At 39.6% G+C, this 13,645-nt stretch overlaps 1 protein-coding gene across 4 annotated transcripts in view; it reads right to left on the reverse strand.

Annotated features, from left to right (window-relative positions):
- Window positions 1-12,376, reverse strand: part of MYOT (myotilin) — a 64,651-nt gene extending 52,275 nt beyond the window's left edge. For 2 of the 4 annotated variants that reach the window (XM_089529496.1, XM_089529491.1), the window contains exon 1: window positions 12,187-12,375. The gene's annotated coding sequence lies outside the window, so the exon portion shown is untranslated. Of the gene's footprint in view, window positions 1-12,186 lie in introns of all 4 variants that reach the window. The other 2 variants (XM_089529500.1, XM_089529507.1) reach the window with 2 other exon arrangements.
- Window positions 12,377-13,645: the final 1,269 nt, after the last annotated feature.

The raw sequence follows: 13,645 nt of genomic DNA on the forward strand, positions 1-13,645 counted from the left end.
CTCAAGCTGAAGATCCAGCTACATTCATTGTATGAATGAAGCAAGTTACAATCAACAATGATTTGGTCATCATGAATAGCAACTTAATTCTGTGAATATGTATGGCAGAGGTGGGATAAAGCAAAATGTGTGACTTCAAGTTGCCTGTTGACTTGTGGCAACCCCATGAATTTCATATGGTTTTCTTAGGAAATAAATACTCAGAGGTGGTTTTGCCAGTTCCTTCCTCTGAATATAATAATAATAATAATAATAATAATAATAATACTGTTTATTTATAGCCCGCTTTTCCAAAAAATGATCAAAGCGGGGTACAACATAAATGTAAACAATATACAATATAAAAACATACAATATAAAAACATCATAAAAACATCCCAGTAATAAAACATGGTAAAATTCACAAGAGTAAAACCAAAGAAACAAACTAGCTGGATAAGCAACTGTATAACGGGGGAGAATAACAAATGTCAAGGCACATGGGGGAATCCTTGTTGTAAGAGATAGGTCTTAAGTTTCTTCCTGAACAGGTCAAGGGAGGTGACAGAGCGGAGCTCGTTGGGAAGGGAGTTCCAGGTCTGCGGGGCGGAAACAGAAAATGTAGCCTACAGCATCTGGTATTAACCTCCAAGAAGCTTGTCTTTCTATTGATATCAGCTTCAGATGATTACAGTATGTTCATTATTAGGTCCATTTCCAGTTCTCAACAGGTTTCTGTTCTGTGTGGGTAAGTATTCTTGCCGTAAGGCTAGTGTAAAGACTTGCCCACTTCACACAGATATTAATCTCAAAACCCCTATACCACTATGGCGGGGGTTGGGGAGAGGGGGGACAGGACAACCCCACGTTATCTGGTGATGAATGGAAGGTTGTGTCATTTTTTTAAATAAAAAAAGGCCTTCCTGTATACACAGAAATATACACATTGCAAATAGAAAGCAATAAAATTCCTGTCCTCTGTTGTGAGAGGAATTAAGCATTTGCTTCAGTAGGTCCTAGATGTTGTACAACAGTTCTGATAGGAATGTAATGTTTACTTTTAATTGATCCATAGATGCAGTCCTCAGAGATTAGAGGGGAGCAGACACCAGATCCTGGTGGAGAAACAAAATGTAAACCCATCCAGAAAAAGTGGATTGGATTAATTAGGATGCCAACACTGATGTGGTTTTTGCCCAAGATAGCATTCTTCTTCACATAAAAGGAAGGTAATAGAGCCAGGCACTGGGTGATTTGGTGAGCTCTCATCTCTAGTCCCAGCTTCTGCCAACAGTTCGAAAGCATGCAAATGCAAGTAGAGAAATAGGTTCCACTTTGGTGGGAAGGCAAACAGCGTTCTGTGCAATCATGCTGGCTTCATGATCACAGAGTCATCTTTGACAATGCTGGCTCTTTGGTTTAGAAATGGAGATGAGTACTGCCCCCTATGGTCAGACATGACTTGACGACCTTGTCAATAGGAAATACCTTTACATTTAATAGAGCCCATACCAGCAAAGCAAGTAGTTTGGGGCAGCCTTTGACTGCATAGATCATGGAAAGCTATGGAATTCTCTCTTTTTTAATTTAATTTTTATAGTATTTCCATAAACAAATATCTCCCTACATTCTATTACATTTTAACAAATTTTTTATATACCCCTCAGTGCCCCCCTTCCCCGGAGCCATTTCCATCCTTATATTCCATCCAAAATTTCAGTTTGTCTTGTGGAGGTAATCTTCCGTCTTCTTTTCTCAATACTTTCTCAATAAATTCTTTCTTAAAGACATGGGAGTACCGCTACATTTGACAGTCCTGAGAAGAAATCTGTACCCAGGACAAGAGGGAACTGTTAGAACAGAATAGAGACAGAATGGTTCCCAATTGGCACATGGGTCAGGCAAAGCTACCTATTATAATCCTATTTGTTCAGCATATACACATAATATCACACAAAGAGCAGGTTTAGACTCAGAAAAAGGGGGAAATGAAGATAAGCGCAAAGACCATCAACAACAATTTATGATATGCAGATAACACTATACTACTAAAAGACTTAGAACAATTACTAAGGAAGGCCAAGGAAGAATGTGTAAAGGCAGGCTTAATGCTGAACATAGGAAAACACAAGTAATGACCATGGCAGAAATATAAATTCAGTTTAAACAAAGAGAAAATTGAAATAGTTAAAGATTTCCAGTAGCTTAGATCAAACACTGATCAGAAAGGAGACTGTCATCAAGAAATAAGAAGACTAAGAATGGGAAGGGCATCCATGAAAAAACTAGACAAGATCCCAAAGTGTGCCCGCGTCATACGCAGGTGCATTATACGCTGCTTTCAGCATACGCGGAAAGCAGCGCTAGAAGCAGCAGTGCCACACACTGGAAGAAACAATGGCGCGTGTGCCCATGGCGTGCATGCACCACCGTGCCGCCACAAGCACAAGCCCCATTACTTGTGATGGGGCTCAAGCATACACGCAATTTCTTTTACACGGGGGGCATCCAGAACAGATCCCCCACATAAAAGAAGGGTGCACTGTACAACCAAGCACTAAAGTTAGCATTATCCAAGTGATTATATTCTCCATCACAATGTACAGATGTGAGAGTTGGACAGTGAAGAAAGCAGATAAAAAGAAAATAAACTAATTTGAGATGTAGTGCTAGAGAAAAATGTTAACTCAATAATAATAATAATAATAATAATAATAAGTGAGGATACCATGGACAGCCAAAAAGACAAAAAAATGAGACCTTGAACAGATTAAGCCTGAACTCTTCTTGGAAGCCAAGATGATGAAACTGAGGAGGATGAACTTTGGCCACATCATGGGAAGGCATGACTTGCTAGAAAAGATGCTAAGGAAGGTAGAAGGCAGTAGAAAGAGGAACACCTCATGCCGAATGGTTAGACTGGGTTAGGGAGGCCACCAACAGGACTTAAGCAGATCAGTGGAGGATAGGGGGACATGGAGATATCTTATCCACAGGGTTGCCATGAATCAGGGTCAATTCTCCCCTTAGTCACTGCAGCCTATTTGACACATCTGGTACATAGGCTTGCCATAACCCGGCTGCAACCGGGAATTTCCCGATTTTGGGGGCCCCGAGCCCCTCCTGGCATGGGTGCATCCCCAAAACCGGGAGCCCCCCGGTTGCAGCCTGGGTTGCTGCGCCCCAGGCAGGCCTCGCTGCCCTCCTCCTCTTCCTCGGGGAGGCGGGGAGGAAGAGGAGGGCAGTGAGGCCTGCCTGGGGCACAGGAGGCGAAGCTGGAGGCGGCGCCCCCCGCGCGCCTGCACCACCCTCCTCCTCTGCCCCCTCTCCCCCAGGCCGCGCGGAGGAGGCGAAGGTGGACTGAGGCAGCACCTCCTCCACGCGGGGAGGGGGAGAGGAGGTGGGGGAAGGTGGCACAGGCGTGCGGGGAGGCAGGGGATTCCCCCGGGATTCCCCCCCAGCGAGGCCCTGGATGGGGCTCCGCGATCGCGGAGTCCTCCGAGGCCTGGCATGGGCTTGGGGGATGCTGCCTCCCAAGCCCATGCTAGGTCCTGGATGGGGCTCCGCGATTGCGGAGTCCTCCGAGGCCTGGCATGGGCTTGGAGGACGCTGCCTCCCAAGCCCTAGCCAGGCCCTGGATGGGGCTCCGCGATCGTGGAGTCCTCCCAGGCCTGGCATGGGCTTGGAGGACGCTGTCACCCAGGCCCCAGTGAGGCCTTGGACAAGGTTTAAAAATGTAGGACCTTTTTTTTTTTTAATTTCCTGGCCAGGAAATTAAAAAAAAAAAGTCCTACATTTTTAAACCTTGTCCTACATTTTCCCGGTTTGGAGGTCCCCAGGGATGGCAACCCTACTGGTACAAAGAAACAAGATTTTTATGTCAAAAGGTGTGGCTTCTGGGCAGCCTTCCATGATGAGTTTTAGAAGTTAATTCATTGCCAACAAATGAGACAACAGAAAATTCATCAGCTTGCCAGCAGCTGACCCATGATATCTTTTGAATAATTTCTCATTATTCAAGAGCAGCCTTATCAGTACAGTGGTACAAAATGTTAATTCACTAATTCTTTTGAAGAAAGGTTCCTTTTTAACTTGGCACATCAAGTGTTTCACATTTGCCTTGGCAGAAACCTCTCATTGTATGGGCTGTGTCCTTGAAAGAAGGAATACCACAGACTGTACCTAAAGGGAGTTTGTTTTAGTGAGCTCAGTGTTCCACGTAAATGGCAACCTTTACTTGCTGTAACTCTAGATCTTAGTGAAGATGATGGAATTAGCCTCTGCCAGATGAAGAGAGGGGGACCTTTGCAACCCAATACGGCAAATATTAAAAGGTACATACTGATCATGCTGTTGAGACAAACAATAATGATGACTACCTGAATAGTTGACATGTTTGCACCATTATGCTATCTCTGGTACAGAGACACATGTAATACAGAGAGTGTTAGGAAAATGTTGTGAAGCCTGAGTGGAACACTTTGGCAGAGGCCTGAAAAGTAGATAGACCATTAAAGCTGTTTTTGCAACAAACTTTTCTCCTGGTCTGCTGGGGTGGGGGTGGGAAATGAAATTTCTGAAATTTCCAGAAATACCTCCTGGAAAAGAGGTAAGACAGGCTTAATTCCAATGCATGGATATGCCTTGTGCTGTTAAAATAACTATAATCCATATGTAAAGTTTTCTGCTAACAATGGATATGACAATCTCTTCAGATTGCATTCAGACATGTAGGAGTATTGCTATTTTAATAATGAGACTCTGTGTTCTGTTAATGTGAAATAGTTAAAAACCAAGTTAGTGGTTATCTTTATTATTATTATTATTTTGGTGAATTTATAGTATTTTGAGATCTGAATCCTGCATTTTTCTAGCAATCTTTTTTTAAAAAAAATATTTTTATTAGATTTAATCATGCACCAAAAGAAGATGCTTTGGGGGGAAATAAACTGACTGTGAAATAGCTAAAAACTAAGTTAGTTTAATTGTAATATGTCCATTCCTTAATTCACTCAGTTCACTCAAAAAAGCTTATCTTTTCAAACACTGCCCCTCTTTTTACGACAGGACAAGGATCTACACAGTAGTCTGTGTTTTTTTAATTTCAGAGAACTTGGGTGATCTGGTAAGACTGGTAAGACTAACAATTGGCAGTTTGTTGCAAATTATAGGGTTTTCTTTTAAAACGTTAGCAGTAAGCAGACAGGTTTATTCTGCTTTAAAGCAGCAGAATAAAAAACAGAATACTATATTTTCTTTGCTTTTTATTTGATATGAACTGAACTCCTAATTTTCTTGTTTCCTTCCTAAAGATATCAGATGCACAGAAATTATATCAGCTGCAACAGTACAAACCATAATGTAGTGCAATATTGTTTCTCACGATTTATATCCAATTTAGCACTTCATTGAAGGAAGTAAAAATGTAAAATTTTGCATAACAGTGATTAAGAAACATGTGAAAACATATATCCCAAAACTAGCCAGCTATATAGTCTATTTGGGAGAATTTAGATAGGCACATTTTTATGTGAAAAGATCAGCTTATGGAACTGACTGCCACAGGAAATACTAATAGCTCTTAACTAATCTGTATAATTAGAATATTTTTGATATATTACTCCTTTGGGAAAGAGAAAACACAATTTGCTTTTTGTCTTTCTCTGAATCTGTGCTCAAGATAATTAGGCCAAACAGAATTCAAATAATGGAAAAAGGAGTAATTATTAATAGTCCAACTGTAAATATTAGATAGAGGTCTTCACTATTTTCTGCAACAGTAAGTTCCACAAAAGGAGTCTTTCACAAAAAATAATGTGCCTATTTTCTAGTCATTCATTTCTTTTTGCTATAAAATCAAAATTTAAAGTGTAAGAATATAAAGCTCAGTTGTAATCATCTGAGATACCACATTGGGCAGCAAAAGACCAAAAAGAGTAGAATTACTGTAAAACACTGGGGTGGATTGTAAAACATGTATTTAATTCTAGCCTGAAATGACTCATGCATATAGTGCAGAGATGCATGAACCTCAGTAAAAGTTTAGTGCATGAGATAACTTGTTCAATATTTTTCAGTGCTTTTAAAATAAATATTTTAACCTTTGGCATGGCTTTACAAAAGAAAGGAAGAAAGAGACTCAGGTGTTTGCTTTTTTAAAGTATCATTTTTCAAGAGTCTTCCCGATACTTTAGATGTGGAGGAAACATTGCTTGCCCACAGTATAGATACCAGTTAAAAATCCTCTAGGATTTCTGTTTTTAATCCTGTTTTTAAGAACAACAGTTATGTAAAAGTTATGTTTGGACCGCAACTTCCAGAAACCTATTGGCCGTTCTACCTAGGATATTCTAGGAGTTATGATCCAAAAAGGTTTTACTTTTACAAGCTCCAGTTAAGAGTAACCCCATGGTGCTTGATGACTGGGAAGGGCGATTCTAAACTGGAAGCCCAGAGCCTTGAAACCTACAGGGCATCACCTTGTAACACTGCTGTAATTAATATATTTGCAAAGGATCACCCAACTGGAATGTATGCACTTATTCAGATTTAATGGGCAGCTGTTGGAAGGAGTCTAGTAATAGCTGAAAGTCATTCTAAATCTGACGGAGACTTCTATGATTATAGGAACAAGGCTCTGTTAACCTGTTTTGGAGGTGGATTTAGTTTTCCCTTGGAGCTGAACTGGTTTGATAAAGAATAAATACTTCCCCTAAAAAGGTAGTTCTTGTGGAAAAAGAACACTGAAGCAAGATTTTGGATTTGATCCAGATGTGTGTGTGAGAGAGTCTTTGCAGCCCTGTTGTTGATTTTTAACCCCTGGCATTTGCTTGGCAGACGTGAAACTTGAACATGAAGCTGTCCACCCCATTAATACATGAGAAGCATTTTTCATGATAACTGCCTGTATGTTTCCTCTCCTCATGATTCCTGCCTTGTGTATTGGGAGTTTGATACATATCTTTTAGGCATCTTTTCTTGGTAAAAGCAATAAGTTCACAAACAACAGCAGGACTATGCCAGCCTGCAGGACTATGAACTGTAAAAGATAACTAGCTGGGCTGTCCATATCTTTAAAAAAGAGGGAAGGACTTCGTAAGGAAAAGAATACATTAGATTAGAAAGAGAGAAAAATGTGGAAAATGTCACTGATGGATTGACTGATTTGATTTGATTTGGACCCCAGCCTTCCCTATAAGAGCTGAGGGTGGTTAAAAGTCTACATGAAGGTATGATTCAAACCACAAACGACAAATACTGTATCTAAAATCTGAAATCCCAAATGAAGAGATCACGGGAATGAATGAGAGGAGAGAGAACAGGTGCCTTTGACTGGTCTGACGCATAGGGATGAGGCAAGTAGTCTAGATATGCCTTAGAAAGCAACATGTATTTGGAATGCAGTTGTATGCCTATTACAGCACAATCCAGATTAGCCTGACTGACAGAACCAGAATAAAAATAAAAGGTATTTCACTCAAAACCAAGGGCTCACACATAGCCCTCATATATCAGTGTGTGTGCGTGATGTTCTGGAACTCAAAATGTGCTGCTTGCTAAAACATCCCTTTCTAGAGAGAACTATTAGTTCAAGGCAATAACACACTGCGTCCATCAGCTTTTTTTGTCCAAGTCAGCCAACTAAAAATAGTTACTTTCATTTGATCTCCCCTCCTTATATCAATTTTTGTTGGCACATCTAGCAACTTAAGAAGTTTCCCTCTGTATAATAGTAACCACTCTGTGCCCTTCCCCTGTGCAGACAGTGAGAGTCAAAAGGTTCCCAGAGGATGTAAGGAGATGCTCTGGTACATGTTCTTTTGTGGGTGGTTGAGTAAAGGATATTGCCTCTCCTGAGTAACCAAGAGAACAGGTCAGAGGGCAATAAGAAGTTTAATGTCCATGCAGTTTAGCTCTTCAGTCTCACAGTTCTTCAGGTGAACAGAGCACAGCCAAACACAGGAGGATATAAAATGTGCAACTGGAAAATACACACACACACACACTTGCAATTTTTATTTTGTACAGACTGGACTGTGGTGTGGACTTGTGATGCCACAATAAAGCCCCTTGGTTTATAAGCTACCCATTTTTGTGTGTTGAAACAACAACAACAACAATAATAATAATAATAATAATAATAATAATTTCAAAACCATCCATTTTATCATGTTTCTTTTTTTAAAAAAACCTCTGCATGTCACTTTTCTGTTCTGCACAAATACCAACAATGCCAGATTTTTTCAGATATTGTGAAAATCTTTCAATCTCTCTCTGCTCCCTTCTCTCTCATACACACACACACACACACACACACACCCCTCATCTTCAGAATGACATTAAGAAAAAAAATACTGTTTTTCCCAATCTTAACAGTGCCAGCCCCATAAGTGCATGGAAATATTATCCATAGTGTAAAAAAATCAAACATATAATTCTTTATACCACAAAGGATGCTTCTCCTATCTGTCAAATAATTTGGGGAAGTCTTCATTTTACCAAGTGCTGGGACTAGTTTCACCTGGGAAAGGAAGGACCAAATTGTCCCCTTCTGAAATGGATACCTAGACAAGCCCTGGACAGGCCCATGTGTCATTCAAAGAGACATGTGGCAAAGACTGAGGTCATTGGTTATGAGCATGATTCAATACTTTTGCTATTCTGGGATGAGGTGGCCCCTTTGCTGTACCACATGCAGCCACATAATACTTGATACAAACATGACTGCATCTGATCTTCATCAATAACATGGGCCAAACAACTAAATATGTCATTTATTGTGTGAATTCAACTAATATGCAAAGTGGTTTACAATAAAATAAGGTAAACAGCAACAGCTGGGGAAGCATACTTCTAACACTGCCATGGCCCTGACAACTCCCTGACTACTGCTGACATTGAAGGAAAAGTCTTCATTGACATCACAAATACAAATAGCCAGAGTACGGGAGAAATACATAATGTGACATAATAATGTGACATACTAATTTGAGGGTAACAACATTAAAAAACCAGTAATGGTAGTTTAACCATTGCATTTTTCACGTAACAAATAATATTTTCATGTTGAATTCCCATTATTTGGAGGAGAAAAATGTTTTTAAATGCTTTGGGAAAAATATTTTGAGGAATCCTCTCAAATTCTAGCCCAGTTTCTTACCTTTTTTGATAATATTTTTTAAAATACAAAGCCAGCAGTAACAGAAAGCAATGACAAATATGTTTTCTGTTGTGTTGCTTTTTTAGGTTTTGCAACAAATGAACAACAAATTACTATGGGGGGGAAACCCCAACAACCTCTGCAAATAGCAAACTCAGAGTGTTGATCCTTATGTTGTCAAAGCACACTCAACAAGCAAACTGCAGTCTCCAGAGAACCTCAAGGTTTGCAGAAATACTTATGTCCAAGTTCCAAAGAATGCTAATTGTCTGATGTGAGAATAGAATGAGATACAACTGGGTGGCTTCCTGAAGAAAGAAATATGATACCACCACTTTTGGATTCAGATCCCACTTGTATGATTTTGCTTTTGTTCAAAGATGTTTATGGCATTAATAGTTCCGAACAAATTTTTGTCACAGGACCAAATAACCATTTCATCTATTTTAATATTTATTCCTTTTCAGAGAGGAAGGCTGTAGGAGAGAGGATTGCAAGCAAGAGACTCCAGGTTCAATTTGAATAGGTGTGCTTAGTGAAAGTCCATTGTGTGAACAAGGACTTGAAAGAGTTAAGATTCAAGCCACATGGAGCTTTCCGATGGAGCATTCCCTTGGACTGTATACCAAAGCAATTAGAAGACAGAAGCACTCTTTTTTTTTTTTTTTTTTTTGCCTAAGCTGGGTAATATGGCCCCAACACCTAACACATGCTAAAGCAGAGCAAACTGCACCTGCTGTGGCTTCCAAGAAGTCTTCAAGAGTGGCACTACGCACAGCACATTGCGGTAATATTATCTGACTCTTCGCAGAATGAAAAAAGGCCTGAATGTGAAGGAAACTTGTAATCATTCCACCAGGTGCAAATGGAGGGGAGCTTTTGGCCCCAATAGGCAACCATTTCCCACCTTGAGACCAATTCTGAAGGCTGTAATCCAGAATCCCTTGTAAATGCAATACACTTTTGCAGATGCGATTATGCAAAACCCATAGGACATGATCCCCAACTTTAGCTGACAATGGACTGGAAATCGGTTTCATGTCCACCTACTTCGCTGCGGCAGAATTGCCTGTTGTAATATGCTCATATATTGGATTTATCCTAAATTACCCCCCACAATATTCCTGAGATATTCTCGGCAGGCTACAAAGGAATCTTGTAGCACCTTTGAGACTGATAAGATCCCTTTGCATACTGATTATTTCAGACCAAATGAATTCTATACAAGTTGTTCAGCTGTCCCTAGTTATGGGTGAGAGAGTGTTCATCAAGATTTATCGATATTCAATGAACTGGAATAACATTGTACTGTATTCTTGTCCCAAATCCATCAATTTCTAAGCAGACTTGGTCAAGAATCTAAAGACGTCAAGAATTTCAGCAGCTAAAAGAGTATATCAAATGTGTACAAGTAAAACCTCCCCATTCTGCCCAGTTTGTGGCTGTGAAACAAAGGAAGAAAAAAAAACCTGCATTGGACTGTTGTGGTTTTATGCACATAGTTATTTCAATTAAAAGTTTTAAATTATTCAGAATCTCTTTGATGCATTTGTACATCAGAGCTCAAAAAGTTATATTTTAGAAGTAATTAATTCCCATTCTTTGTCACACAGCATTTATCCTTTATTTGAGGGTCAGGAAGCTTGTCTTTTATAGAACTGTTTATTATTCCTTATTATAAAGTATATCCCATATTTGAAGGTTGTAAAGCTTTTCCTATCATAAAGACAGAACAAGATACCAAAAATCTCATATTCTGGGATGTGGGCCCTTCATAAAGAAAGAAATGTGTGCCCCCATATAATTTATGAACATGAACAATATGTTAATTTTACAGACAAGTAAATGATTAAGTTAAGTGAAGTCAACATTTTCATTTGATGTTTAGCTAGAACACAAATTTGTCAAATGTTAATTATCAACACTGCATGCCTTGAATGTTGACTATCCCTTATTGTTATTTTGAAAATCTTTATTCCTGTTTTGAAAACTTGAAAACCAGATAGTTTGTGAGTCTTTACTTTAAACAAACAAACAAACAAACAAACAAACAAACCTTGATTTCTGTCCGTCTGTCTGTCTATGGCCATACCTATATGTCTGTTCTTTGAACAAGGACTTGATCTATAAAGTTTCTTTACATTTTGGTTCTAGGAAGTAAGACACAAGCCCTGCAGTTGTGAATGAATGGCAATATTATTTGCATATCCTGCAGCTGTATCATTCCTGAGCCTTCCTTTTTTCAGGCAATCCTGATTTTTAAACACCATATTTTACATCACTAAGTATACATCTTCTGTTCCAAAAACTGAAAGGAAAGGCAAAACCATTCTTTCCACTCAAATACTAGACATTGTGATATTTTTTAAAGAAAAGAAAAACTTTAAAAATATTTTTTATATAAGCAAAGGGGTTTCCACTTGAGTTTTTGCCAAACCCTATCTCTTTGAGAAGTCTTTTTTCTAACAGAGCACAACGGTGCCTCCAAAAATGTTGCCAACGCATCAAACATAACTAGGTGTTTTGATAGCAAAGGGATGTGGATTTTTTGGATGAACTGAATAGCAGAGGCCTGTGTTCTTGCCAAGCAATTCATCCACCAGTCCTGGGAATCCCAGGCCATGGGGCCCTATCTGTCTGTGGGATGTATAGCAGCGTCCAGCCTTGGAAACCTGATCCGATTAATTTCTAATTTTAACTATGTGTGTAGCATTTAATATAGAAGCAGCTGATGGTGTATAAATCTGCTGGCCTGTCAAACAGCTCAAGTGCAGTGCTGAAGCTGAGATCTTTCCTTAAACAAAAACGCAAGCTTGAAAGCAATGCCTTGGAGTTGTTGTTGTTTCAAAGACGTGCTGCCATTGCAGTTGGACAAGCAAATACGAGCAAGAAGCTGCTTTACTGCGATGCACGAATGATGCGCAACATCACAAAGCTGTAGGATATTACATTAGGGCTTCACTCTTAATCACAAAGATGTGACGGATAGATATTCCTTTTTGTTTGTTTGTTAAGCCCAATGGTTAAATGGCATGCTGTTTACATACCTGTTCGAGTTTTTATAAGCTGTTTAAAGAGAAAGGAATCTGTTCATACAATCTTTCTTTCAAAAAAGACTTTACAGTGCAAACTTGAATGTCCCTGGCGAGAGACTCATCTAGCTCCTTGAAAAAAGTGTTGAATTCAAAACGCACCACCAAAGTTTTCAGAGGGTGGCCTCCCATGAGCTGAGGCTGAGCTTTTGGTAGATCCCTGAGCTACTGGGTGACACTCTAATCACTTAGGGATAAACTGAGGAAGTGATCTCAGGGTATGCTCAGATTTCTCTCTTTTCATCAGCTGACTCAAGATTGCTCGACAGAACAGCAGGGCCCGGACTGTCACTTCCAGAAAGAGATCTCTGAGCTATTTCATATACAACTCTAGGTGGCCTGGTCAATAAACATGAAAAATGACATCAGTATTAGTAAGACAAGCAATGAGAGACCACAAGCCCATCTATATTTTAAGTGGCTTAAATTAACAACATGAAGAAAACAATCCATACACTTCTGCATTTATAGGTAGTAGTATAGGTCATAAATAGAATTGTATATCTCCTGGAAAAGGGGTGTAAATATTTTGTTCTAAAGTCCTTCTTGGCTGAAACATTGTTGTGGCTTTGGGCCTACCTTCTTATTTTTAAAGAGGTTGAATGCAGAAGGTTGAATAACACTACCATTTACCACATACCCTCCAACATACCACAGATGAAAACTAGGACCCATGTGGTGAAGCAATATTAGAATATGATCAAGATGGCCAAAAGTATTAATGTGGAGAACATGCCAACTAAGAGAGGCTATAGCAGTTTGCTTTTGCCTAGGTCTATAGGGAAGGGCCAAAGTCTGCCCTTCTCTCCCTCTGAGTTAATTGAGTACAAACTACTTTTGCACTTTGAACTCAGTTTACAGCCATTGAAGTAAACTGAGGACAAAGGGGGAAAGTGGAAGGAGGAGAAAGAAGTGGAGACGTTTTAAAAACAGCTGAAAAAGTGAGATGTCAGAGGATTGAGACTGCCACGGTCAAATTGGCACACCTTAGTAACTCAGGGTTTTAATGGAGAATGTCTGACATGGTGTCAAGAAGATCTTTAGGGTTTTACAACAAGATGGAAGCTGAAATTATGAGTATAGTTGACAGATACAGTGTGGTACCAGGATCTTTAAATTAAATTGGGTCTCATATCAGGAGAAAGGTAGGTTATAAATTAAATGAATGAATCAATAAAATAAATCATTCCCTACAATGCATTGCAAGAAAAAAGGCAGTGGGAGGTGACCTAGTGCCCTCCAGGTGTTTTGGAGAACAACTTCCATAACCCCTGACTATGAGTCACGGTAGTTGTAGTTTCTAACATCTGGATACCACTAGTTTGGCAGCCCCTGAAATAAGACATGGATACTGTTTAAGTGGCAGCTGCTGGTAGTGCTTCTAACAGAAGCACTGAAAGGTGGGTGCAGTAGT

This window comes from Sceloporus occidentalis, unplaced genomic scaffold, assembly GCF_023333645.1.
Source record: "Sceloporus occidentalis isolate IW3139 unplaced genomic scaffold, rSceOcc1.0.p SCAF_1, whole genome shotgun sequence".
Taxonomy (NCBI): Eukaryota; Metazoa; Chordata; class Lepidosauria; order Squamata; family Phrynosomatidae; genus Sceloporus; species Sceloporus occidentalis.